A 12,978-nucleotide genomic window follows, 5' to 3' on the forward strand; every position below is an offset into this window, starting at 1 on the left:
ATAAGTTAATCCCTTGTCACCTGGATACTATGGTTCATAAGTATCTAATACTTTAGTAGGATTTAGTGGAATATAGTTAGGTAATGCACAATATTTGGCATAGTTGTTATTGGAGTCCATCACAATGGTGTGATGCTAAGCATGGATAAATAAGAATGATGGTTTTGTTAATAGGATTTAGGGTTTACACTTGGTTGATCCTACTTAATCATCTAGTTTTATTTGGATGAGATCATAGCATAGCAATTAACTAGTGATAGGGTTCTTACATTTTATGTGGACATGTCACATATTTAGTTGCTATTATGGTTCTATGATTGAGAATAAAATATCATGATCACATGTTCTATCCTAGGGTTTAGGTTAGAAGCAAATTAGGGTGCACATGTAATAATGGGGCTAGGGTTCTAAATGATTTTAGGGCTTTAGGGTTCCACATAAAATTATGAGGGTGCAATCTTTATTTAATTAGGGTTTCCTAATTATCATATAGTTCTTAGGTTAATAACTTCATTTTTAAAGTTGAAGGTATTAATTACTTTGAAATGAAAATAATATTGGACTTGGCATTTTGTTGTTTTTAAACAATTAATAATTAGGGTAATAAGTAATTAGATTTAAGTCCTTCTATTAAGGATTTAACAAGTTATTAGTAGAGGAAAATTTAGTTTTAATGTTTTCCTTGTTTGTTTACTAGTTTTTGTTTAATTTGTAAGGTTTTCCTAATTATTGAATTTTAATTGAATTTGGAATTAGAATTAAAGGCTTAAATAACAAGTATTAAATAATTGAATTTTTATTAAAAAATAAAAATTTCATTTTATATTTTTATTGGATAGAGTTTACTTTTATAAGAATTTTGATATCTTATATTTATTTTTCTGAGCTTTTATGAATTTTCTATATTCATTTAAAGTTTCAGCAATTTATAGAATTGAAATAAACAAAAGAAAACTAAATGTACCCGGGCTACTGCTACCTACAGACACAGACAGGTGGGCCAGTGGCTAGGTCACCTGCCACGCGTGTTTAACCGAGTCCAAATTGCCAACGTGGCAATGGGCACGGTGGCCGGCGGACTGTGGCGATGGTCGCCGGCGTTAGGCTACTCCCGCGGGCGCGCGCGTGTGCTGGCTCGACTCAGGGCGACGCGCTGAGCCATAAGGTGGCGGCCTCCGATTGGGTCACCGGAGCATGGCCGGCGGCGTGGTTCTGCGGCGGCGGGCACGGGTGAACGGCGCGGTGAAACTACGGCGTGCTAGGGAGCAAGACGAGCATGCTAGGCGGTAGAGGAGCTCACCGCGGTTACGACGGGCGTGTCAGTGAGACTTGTGGTGGCCTATATCGACGGCGAACGTCGGCGTCTGTTGGTGACCGGCGGAGAAACGATGACCCGATTCGTCGGGTGTAGAGCTTGCCGGCAAGCATGCGTCGACGAGGGGGTTGCTGGCGACGAGGCGAAGGTCCAGGGCTTCATGGCGCGGCTCGAAGGTGCTCCAATCGACGGCGGTGGGAGATGGCCGGAGGTGCTAGGGTTTCAATTTGGGGGAAAATGAAGCAGAGAGGAAGAGAAATTGGAAGCTAGGGTTTCGGCCAGGGCTTTATACGGTGCTCTCTCGGTCGTTGGTGGTTGCGTAGTCAGCAACGGCGGCCAGGACGTGGCTTTGGCCATCGCGGTGGCGACCTCCTGTGAAGCGAACGAAGCGGAGACGAAGACGAAGACGTCGTCTTCGCTCTTATCCGAGCGAATCGGTAAGTGGGCTGGTCTGGGCGTGGTGCTGGGCTGCGTTGCTGGGCTTCTACGACCAGGTAAGCTCCAGGTGGGTTTTCTCCTCTTTTCTTTTTCTTCTTTATTTTCTATTTTGTATTCTCATTTGTTGAATTCAAATTTGAATTCAATTCTGTTTGCAGATATTGGTAATTATTTTAGTATGGGAATTATCTCCTAGATAATAGTTACAACTTGGAACATGTCCTGTTGATTTTTAATATAGGGATAAATTCAACATACATAATATTTTTGAATAGGTATGCCATCAAATATAATTTCCATTCTCTTTCTTTTGAGCTACAACCAAATTTTTTTATAACACTCACAATACTTTTATGTAATGGATGATATGTTTACTTGATTTTATCTGGCAGGAGTTGATTAATGCCTTGTGATCTCATTGCTTAGTTTGTTATTTTATAATATGATTTCATGTGAACACTTATTTATTAGGGTCTTGATTCATGAGGATAAGTGGTTGATCCCACATATGGTTTTAATCATATGGTTTAGCACTAGGTTATTCTTATGTTCCATATTTAAGCATAAGCTTTAACTAGTGAGCAATTCTAGGGTTCTAATCATGTTCACCTAATGGCATTTGATCTGGAACTCAAATGTGAACTAGGTTATATTGGTGATCACCCAAATGATGCACCAATTAGGGTTTAGTCTCCCCTATCCATAATAAGGTGGTTACTTGCTTAATAGTTGATGTTCTCCTTTAGTTACTAAGGACTTGAGAATTGGTTTTGTCTTCTCCCAATTTACTTTTATTACTATCCTCAATTTATCATTAAATTAACTAAAGTGGTTATGGTTCTTTTTATAGTTAACTTTGGTTATATGGATGAATGGTTTCTTACCATATAAAGTATAGAGTTTGACTCTAAGGTTTTCTTAGGTTCCTTAATTGGGTAATAAATGAAATATAGATGTGGTATGATTCTACTTATGATCACCAAGTGATTCCAAGTTAAGGTTGGGATATAAGCCTAGGGTTGCTTACTTGTTAACTCCCTATGACTTCATGTGGTGAATGATATCTACTTATCCTATTAGGATTTAACTTATCCTCACATACCTCAAGAGTATGATCATGGTTTAAGCATCATCAACTTGTTCTCAATATCTTCAACCTCAAATTCTAAGGGTTTATGATCATTACTCAATTTATAATGATCAAGTTATCTCTCAGGGAATGGGTTCTCACTTCCATGATCAAGCATTGTCTTGATCAACTAGGATATAACACTTGTATTTTACTTTCTTGGATGGGACTACTATGGTTGCCTCAATAATTTATATCCCAGGAGAATACCTGAGATATTCTGTTAGGGTTTTACTTAAACAATGTTGATATAATCATCTGGGTATATGGATAGTTCTCTCCCTCACAATCAAGTGTTGGCTCAACTTTCTTGAGTGTAACACCTTAGCTTGAGCTCTCTCTCATAGGAATAGTTATTCTAGGGTTAATGGTGTACTCCTAATATCTCCTTAGGTATCTAGGCTAAGATTCCATATGTCTAACTTAACTGGATTGGTTTCCTCCTTACTTTATCAGTTCATGGATGTAATCTTATTCCATGTGATATTAGGTTATCTCACCACTCCAAATGGAAATGGTTTACAACCAATACTTTAGTTCAATGGTTATCCTTTATTCTTAGATAGGTAAAGCTAGGATTAGTATGAACGGTCTCTCTCATTTGGGAAGGACTTCAATGCTAACCTAAGGTTGGGATCCATAGAAAATGATGTGATCATCAATTTCTTTGTTTAACATAAATGGTTTCTCTCTCTAGGGAATGTCTTGAGTAATATCATAGGGTTCCTCTTAAAGATGATGATTTGAATTCATGGATATATATCCAAGGTTTAGCTCAAAGTTTGTCATTGCTTCTCTAATAATGAAAATAGAACTCTCACCTCTCTAGGTTTGATGTATATGAATTTGGAATGGAGAAGAATATATATTCCTAGGGTTGATCTTCTTGTCAAGTTTCGAAAAATGAATACCATGAGGTTCATGGTAGGATCAAGGATTAGTTTAAGACAGGGAAAAGATAAGTCTAGAATAGTTTCTCCATTTTATTGTTACTTGATTTGTAATTGAATAGATGTTCATATGTTATGGCAAAGATTACCATATTATGATCTTTTATGAGATCAAACAATTGATCATTCATTAGAGTGTTATTGTGTTAGTTTTAATTCCATTTGATCTAACCCCTTAGATCAAATCATCTCTACCCAAAACAAGGTTTTAGCAAAGTCACATTGAGGTTTATAGCGCTTGACTTGATGAGCTACTTCCATTCCACCAAGGTCAAGTGAAACTTCAGTTACTGTGACTGTTTTACTTTAAAGCGCGAAAATTCCCCGGATTTTCTATGCATGAATGCAATGCACACATCTGTTTCCTCTAATTTTGTAACCCCAAATCCTGGGATATTACAGCGCTCAGACTCGAGGGCTACTCCCATCGGGAGCGCTGAGTGTACACCCGATAAAAGAGCTGAGTGTACACCCGATAAAAGTCCCGAACTCGAAGGTTTTTTGCGTAGTCCAGAATCATGCCTGTGGACTTGATTGTGTGTAGGGTAATGTTGTTTTGCTATCGACAGTTAACCGGTAAAAACCGGGCACATTACTCAATATCCCTTGCGTATTAAAATCTTGCTTGGAGGAAATGAAGACTCGATAAAAGTGGAGATATATCAGATGACCACAACAATTTGAAGAAAACTTCGGCAGAAGAAAAACGTTCGAGTAGTACAACTTGAGTCTATGCACGGTTGCAAGCATCCGTACCTAGACTCGGGGGCTACTCCCATTAGGAGCGCTGGACGCGCACCCGATAAAAAAAGACGCTATTGTTACAAGGAGGTCAAGATCTATCAATTAAGGTGAATATTCGACAGAAGACATGCTTTAGTCCCTGCCTGAAGTATCTTCGGCCAAGCACTAGGGGGCTACTGATGTGGGCATTACCCTTCGGGTAACTAATATTGCACTACCTCTTGCGGCCCAAGCTGGGGCCCATGAAGACACTCGATGGCCAGGTGGGCCACTACATCAGTTCAAAAGAAGAATTCTTGAAGAACAAGGCAAGAAGACGAAGAATACAAGGAAAGTTTAGAACTAGGACTCTCTGTAACCTAGTCGTACCCGGACAGATCTCTTGAGACCTGGCCCCCAATATAAGGGCCAGGAGAGAGGCTGCCGAGGACACACGCAATCTTAGTAATCATAGCCACCGCAAGTCTAGAGCTAGGTCCCTGCAGAACTTAGTCTCTCTACGAGATCATAGCCGAAACCTTCGGCACCCCATTGTAACCCGATATTTTCATAATCAAGATCAGATAGGCAGGACGTAAGGGTTTTACCTCATCGAGGGCCCCGAATCTGGGTAAATCGCTCTCCCCGCTTGTTTGATAACCGATGTCTCGTGTCAGCCTACAGGATTCCATCTACCCTAAGCCCCTTACGGAGGGCATTGCCGAGGAGTACCCTTGGCACCAGGACTAAAGCCTATGAAGAAGCACGGAATTCAATTGACGATCTCATCGAAGCTTGTCGTGGCGTTGCCAAGAAGCTGTCCCTGAAAAGAGCTCGCAATATCGTCATTGATAAAATGATGAAGCTGATGAAGCTAGTGCCTGATCTGATCGGGGATTGGCAAGAGTCCTCAGCTCGCGGAGCTGCCTCCATTGCCTTAGCGATGTGCAAATCATACTTTCCCGCCATGGATTTCGTGACGATCGCACGCGGAGTCCCCAAGGGCACCAACGTCAAGCAAGCTCTCGCGGAAACTGAAGGCTTTGACACGCTCTTTGCCTAGCGAGTGGATCACTTGTCGTGGTACAAGAAGCATGACGTTCCGGATGGTTTCTCCGACGATGAGGAAGATGACGAGGCGGAAGGCTCCGGTCCAGCGCGCATCAGTCGGACGATGATTCAGGCGATGCTTCCGGCAAGGACGGCATGTACCAAGCCTCTGACGATAATCCGGAATCTTTCGAGTGATTCCTGAAAAACAAAGAGATGCATCATTTTGGCCCCTCTGTGGGTTTGTAATAAAACTTTAAGTATTTGAAGTAGCTAGGACGAAACATATGCATGTTGGCGGAAAAACTTATCCTGCGATCCGTTTAAATTATTTATGCATGTTTCATTTGTTTGGAAATCAAGTGCTAGTTTCTAAGTTTTTCCAGCTTACTTATTTGACCTTAAATGAGCCGGAAGACCTTTAGCCGGAAACGCTCGCCGACGGCGACGAAGCCCAATGGCGATCCGTCAATAACCGCGGAAACAAGCCCCCAACCAAGGTGTCGGAAATCACTACGAAGAATCCATAAGTTCGCAACGAAAAAACTTATCCACCAGGAAACTTAAGCTCACGTCCTAAAGGACGATTTTGAAAATCACAACTTTCATACACGCCTAGGAGGAAACATCCAGCTCTGCGGTTTTAGTCGGAAAACATACACGATCCAAAAATGAACAAGTAAAGGAGGTAAAAGACTCAAAGAGTGAACCATATGCTTTATTTCATTGATCATGTATCATAACTATTACAAAGTATGTAAAGCAAAAAATGCTAAGTGTGGAAAGGACGTAGATGTGCTATATTCCAGGGACGGTCTGTTTCATCGTATACGTCACCCGGATCCTCCCTCTTGCGTTTCCGATGGCAATTGGTAGGTCTATCCTTTAGCTCGCGGATATCAACGAGGTAGTAAGATCCGTTGTGCAGCACTCTGCTGACGACGAAAGGTCCTTCCCATGGAGATTGCAACGTATGTTCTTTCACCTGCCGAAGGCGGAGGACCAAGTCATCTTCCTTAAACGAGCGGTTCCGAACTCGAAGGCTATGATAGCGTCGGGGTTTCTGCTGGTAGATGGTGGAACGTTGATCAGCTAGGTTCCGAGCTTCTTCGAGCAGGTCCACAGATAGCTGTCGAGCCTCGTTAGCAGTTTCTTCATTGTAGGTGGAAACTCGCGGGGAATCATGGATGCTGTCGGAGGGGAGCACAACTTCAAATCCGTATACTAGGAAGAAAGGTGTGAATCCAGTTGATCTGTTAGGGGTAGTTCGTAAACTCCACAGAACAGAATCTAACTCCTCAGCCCAAGCTCCGACTTCTCGCTGCAGTGTTTCTTCAAGGCGAGGTTTGATTCCGACTAGTATGAGGCCATTGGCTCGCTCGACCTGCCCATTGGATTGTGGATGAGCCACAGAGGTAAGGTCAAGCCGGATCTCTATGTCATTGCAATAATCCTTTAGTTATCTATGTGCGAAGTTTGTGCCATTGTCTGTGATAATGCTGTGTGGGATGTCGTATCTCACTACGAGGCTGCAAACAAATTTTAGTGCCGTAGCACCATCCGCTTTTCTCACTGGCTTTGCCTGGATCCACTTACCGAACTTGTGAATAGCGACCAAGAGGTACTCAAAACCGCCAGGAGACGATTTCTTCAATTTTCCGACCATATCGAGCCCCCAGACCGCAAATGGCCAGGTGATAGTGATGGTCTTCAGCTCCCGAGCCGGAGCGTTTGGTTGAGTAGCGTAGTACTGACAACCTTGACAAGTTTTGACTATTTTTTCAGTATCTTCTTTAGCTGTTAGCCAGTAAAAACCTTGCCGAAAAGCTTTTGCAACGAGGGACCTGGGAGCTGCGTCATGCCCGCAATCACCTTGGTGGATCTCTCTGAGGATTTTGATGCCATCTTGATTGGAGACGGGTTTCAGAAATACCCCGTTTGCCCTTCGTTTACAGAGCTGTCCATCGACTATTGTGTAGGATCTAGCTCGTCTGACGACCTGTCGTGCGAGGACCTCGTCCTCCGGCAACTTCTGGTCGATGAGGTAATCCAGGAAAGGTTGAGTCCAAGCCAGAGCGATAAGCATCACCTCCTTAGCCGGAGACACAGCCACATCTGGGTTTTTTGGGTTAGCGCCCTTTACTGAGGGTGTTCGTAGGTGCTCAAGGAAAATACCAGGCGGAATGGGTTTCCTGCCGGATCCGAGCTTGGACATCATATCCACCTATGTGTTATCATCTCTCCTGACGTACATGACTTCGTATCCGAGGAAGCACTTGGCGATCTGATCAACTTCATCTCTGTAGGCCGCCATAACGGAGTTTCTGGCGTTCCAGGTTCCGGCTACTTGTTGTGTCACCAGGTTGGAACCTCCGCAGCATATGATGTGCTTGATCCCAATTTCCTTAGCGATGCGCAGACCGTGTAGTAGAGCCTCATATTCCGCCATGTTGTTTGTAGCTTTGAAGTGAATCTGCAAAACGTACTGCAGTTCTTCTCCGGTTGGTGACTTCAGGGTAACTCCAGCCCCCGAGCCTTGGTGGGTGTGCCCTCTGGCGCTTCAGTCAAATCGACAAAGAAATCCGCCAAAATTTGGGACTTGATCGAAGATCTGGCTTTGTAGTTGATATCGAAGGCAGAAAGTTCTATGCCCCACTTCGCTACGTGCCCTGTTGCGTCGGAGTTGTTGACGATGGTTGACAATGGAGCTTTGCTCACAACTGTCATGGGATGCTCTTGAAGTTATGTCTCAGCTTCCGGCTACCTAGGAATACTCCGTAGGCTAGCTTCTGAAAGTGAGGGTATCTTTGTTTGGATTCCGTGAGGACCTCGCTAATGAAATAGACTGGTCTTTGGACGCCGTACTCATGACCTTCTTCCTTTCGCTCCACCACGATAACGAGACTGATGACCTTGTTGGAAGCTGCCAGGTAGAGGAGCATAGGCTCTGACTCATCCGGTGCTGCCAAGATAGGCGGGGAAGAGAGTATATCCTTCAACCCCTGAAGTGATGCATCTACTGCGTCGTCCCAGACAAATTTGTCTGTTTTCTTCAGTAGTTTGTACAAAGGTAGTGTGTAATGTCCCAGGTTTAGAGACGATCGAGGGGTAGATTTTAGAAAGGGATGTGCATTGCATCGTAAATTCTGGGAAAATTTCGCGCTTTTAAAAGAAAACTGCATCGAAGGGGGACAAGTTTCTCTCTCGACACCTTACAGGGTTAGGGTTTCGAGAGTGCGATAAACTTGCATCTCACTTAACTAAATTAGGGTTTTGAGAAGAGAGTAGAGTTAGTACATTACAACTTTAAGTTGCATGATTGAATTCAAACAAACTTGTGTTTGAATTTCAAATTTAAACATCATATGAATATCTCATAATTCAAAATTGAGGAAATTCATTAAACAAATTATAAACAATCAAGAATATAAATACTACAACTATTATACAAAGCTCATTAAGGAAAAATTGGAGCTTTATTGATAATCACACATGATACATTGTCATTTACAATATCCAGAATTGAATTAGGAAATATTACAACACATTACAAGAATTGTAGAAATAGAAAAAGAAAAAGGAAAATTACAAGTTAATGAATTGTCCTAAACTACATTGTTGATCATCATGAAATCCTTGATCAAGATTATCTTGATCTTCATCTTGATTATCTTCTTGATCCCTGCACACACACAAAACCAACATGATGTTATGCCATGTGGCATTGCCACTTGGTAGGTTAGCAAAAATAATGAACTGGAAAGGATATGATCAAGGAACAGCAGAGCTGATCCTCTCCAATGCACAAGTCCCAAACACACACACAGGCAGCTTACCCTGCTAGTGTGCATGCTCAACAACAAACCCGGAGGGCTGCATGCACTCCACACACACATAGCCAGGGGAGGGTCACCAAAGTGACCAGGCAAGAGCTGTCGACCAAGGAAGCAAGGTGGGCTAGGTATAAAACCTTTTCACCAAGCCAAAACGCTAGCAGCTCCATCGACAGAAGCTTCACCAGGGTAAGAACAGCAAGAACACTTAGAACAGGAAGAACAGCAAACCACCAGAAACCATCCAGGGACAGTTTCACCAAGAACTGTCAACTGTGAGCAAGCACCAGATGGAGTAGAGCAAGCTCAAGCTAGCCAGGAGGAGCAGGGCAAGCTTAAGTCATCAACCAGAAGAAAAACCTCTACACCAACAACCTTTCTAGGAGCTGGAGTGAGGTATACCATAATCATGAACAAACCAGATGGTTTTGTTCAGCATATGCACAACCATGTATGCACAGATATACAAAAGGGTGGAATAACCAGTATTGATCATCACTTGGTCATAGACCAAGAGTAACCTGATATAAATGGCAAAAATCAGGGAGCAATCAAAGCCTATGACCATGGTTATGCCAACCAGACAAGTGGTAGCATATTTCCAAATGGAAACAGGAAGAAAACTATCCCAGACTTGTACCTAGATACACACAGACTACTCTATCCCTGAAAACCATCAGATATGCAGAGCTAAATGTTTTCTGCAAGTATTTTCAACATCAAAAGCTTCTGGTAATCCAATGGGATCACCAGCAAGCATTCACCAACCACAGCAAGCCACGAGAGGGGGAGCTACCCTTGGACGAGCATCGGGATGTTGTCGGGGCCACCTCAAAACCCCAAAACCATCTAGAAAAGCCATTACATCATCACCCGATGAGGGTTCAGTATGAGCTAGGGTACCCAACCAGTGGTTGGCATCCCTCTAGCTACATCAAATCCATCCATAAGATCATCACTGCTTAGCAGTTCACATCATTTATCCACTAAAACAAATAAGGCAACACAGATAAATGATATACACCAGCTAACCTTGCAATAGAGCCTTGCATCTGATCCAGAGGATCACTGCAAGCATAGATGCTTTATCAAACAAAAGCTTGCACTAACACCAGATATGGATCCACACATACACAGAGATAAGCAACAGTAAGGCACAGACAGCAGGTGAGCAATCCACCAACCAGCAGCTGATGATCATATGATCATCAGAGCTTGCTAGAGCATGCCAGTGCATGCTAGGGCATCACTGAGCAGCTAAGCATGGACCAGTCAATGAAATAGCCACATATAATCAACAATTGCTCCACAGATAATCAAATCAATGAATTATAATTGTATCCAGAAGCTGATCAAATACATAATGTACCACTGGATCAAGCTAGACATAAATAGCACCCATCACTGACCTTGCTCAAGCAATAATCACACAAAGTCATAGCATCAGTACTAGCAAGAGCATAACACCAGTAATTAAGCAACAACAATGGCCAGAGCAATGGCTAGAGCTGGTCAGGTAAGCAGCTAGGGGATCAGTAGCATGCACAACAGCATGGATGCACAGAGACTGCAAGCCAGGGTGGATAGCAAGTAATTGCAGGGCAAAGAATAGGGCAGTAGAGTAGTAGCCGTGGATAGCACATCATAGCAGCGGCAGAAGCAGCCATAGATACGCAGCAGCAGCAGTAGCAGCAGCAGCATGGCATGGCGGCATCTCCAACAGGAGGAGCAGCCATGGCTAGAGCTAGAACAGGAAGAAGAAGCGCTAGAGAGAAAGGGGAGGCGGAGGAACACTTACTGGTGAAGCGGGTCGACGAACGCGGCCATGGCGGCCACGGCGACACACGCCGGGGGCACGGCAGCGCCAGGCCAGGCCACGGCAACGCCGCAGCAACCAGCACCACCACGGCAGGGCACGGCGCCGCCACCTCATCAGGAGCACCGGCGAGCAGCGCATCGTCGCAAATCTTGCGGCCAGTGCGCAGAGGAGTTGGGGGCGAGCGGTGGCGGCGATGAAACGCAGATCGACGCGGACCGATAGGTGCACCGTCGAGCGGCCGTTCTTTTGCGACCAATCTCGTCGCCAGAGATGGCCGGAGATGGCCGGAGTAATTCGGCGACGGCGGCGGCGACAGCGGATCGCCAGAGCGACGGGAGAAGGTTAGGGTTAGGAGAAGAGAGAGTGGCGCGAGCGACTGGGTCGGTTGGACCGAGCCCAGTGGGCTGGTCCAACCTAACCAGCTCGGCCGCCTGACAGGTGGGCCCGAGGGGTATTTTTGACATTTCAAAAATACCCAAATTAAGTGAAACTCACTGAATTTTTACAAAATAAATATAGCTCTAAAAAAAATATGAAAATCACTCACCATAAAATTCTCTATCATAATAAAATATGAAATGGAATTTTTGAGACAATTAAAAATAAGTCATATTTAAATGCAAGGAATTAATCATTAAAAATTAAAACCTTATTTTTAATGATAAAAATAAGTCCATAAACACTTTTGGACTTTAAAAACACCTTGACAACATTTCAAGGTAGTACTTTACCCTAAACAGAGTATCCCTAAATCATTCTTAGTATTAACCTCTCACATGAAATGATGAAAACACCGGAAGGGGGGGAACAACCCTAAAAGCTGAATCATGCATAATTGCTTCTTTAACCATTGCCCTTATTGGACAATGATGCTATTTTTCAGCAACAGAGGACAAGGGTCAGTCCACACCATCCAACTGCAACACTTTGCAGTGTTCAGGCAAGTTCATCACTTGCTCATGTAATTTGAGTGTTTTTACCAAATTACTTGCAAAGTACTATTTTTATCACTATTGCATCAAAAGCAAAACCACTACTTTCATAACTATGAATATGACTATGTGGTTGGCAATGGAACCATGGATTGTGTTGATATGGTGGAGGTTCCATTGCAAGGGTTTATATCCATCTAGGATTAAACAACAAATGTCAGTCCGATGATTCTTGTGCCGTAATACCCGTGTTAACCATAAGATCTAGAGTGGGACGGAGTAGTCAATCGTATTTCCACCTCTTGTACATCAATGGACGCGCTTTACCGTAGACACTTGCATTCCAAGGGTGCAAGCGGTGGGCTGGGGAAGCCTAAAGTCCCCACGGCATTGTCCGTAGACACTTGTAGCCCGAGGAGCAAGCGGTGGGCTGGGGAAGCCTAAAGTCCCCACGGTTATTGCGGTCTATGATGGGCTGCATCTCCCGGCGAAGGAGTTCATGGTAGAAAGCCCGAACTGTTGTCGTGGTCGGGGGCCATCCTTAATTGGTATAAGTACACCGGCGAGGACCCAGGGTCGGAGTTTGCAGGAAAGGGTGGGTGTATGAGGTAGCGGAGGAATATGATTGACTAGGACCTTATACCGGGCCTCACACTGAAGGAAGTGTGGACGGGAAAGCTGCCCGGTTGGCACCAAGGTTAAGATCTCTTATGGGTAAAGAAACACACCTCTGCAGAGTGTAACGAATCGTGACCTGTCACTCCCTGTTCCGGGATTTGGAACTGCGAA

The sequence above is a fragment of the Lolium rigidum genome, chromosome 6 (assembly GCF_022539505.1).
Source record: "Lolium rigidum isolate FL_2022 chromosome 6, APGP_CSIRO_Lrig_0.1, whole genome shotgun sequence".
Classification (NCBI taxonomy): Eukaryota; Viridiplantae; Streptophyta; class Magnoliopsida; order Poales; family Poaceae; genus Lolium; species Lolium rigidum.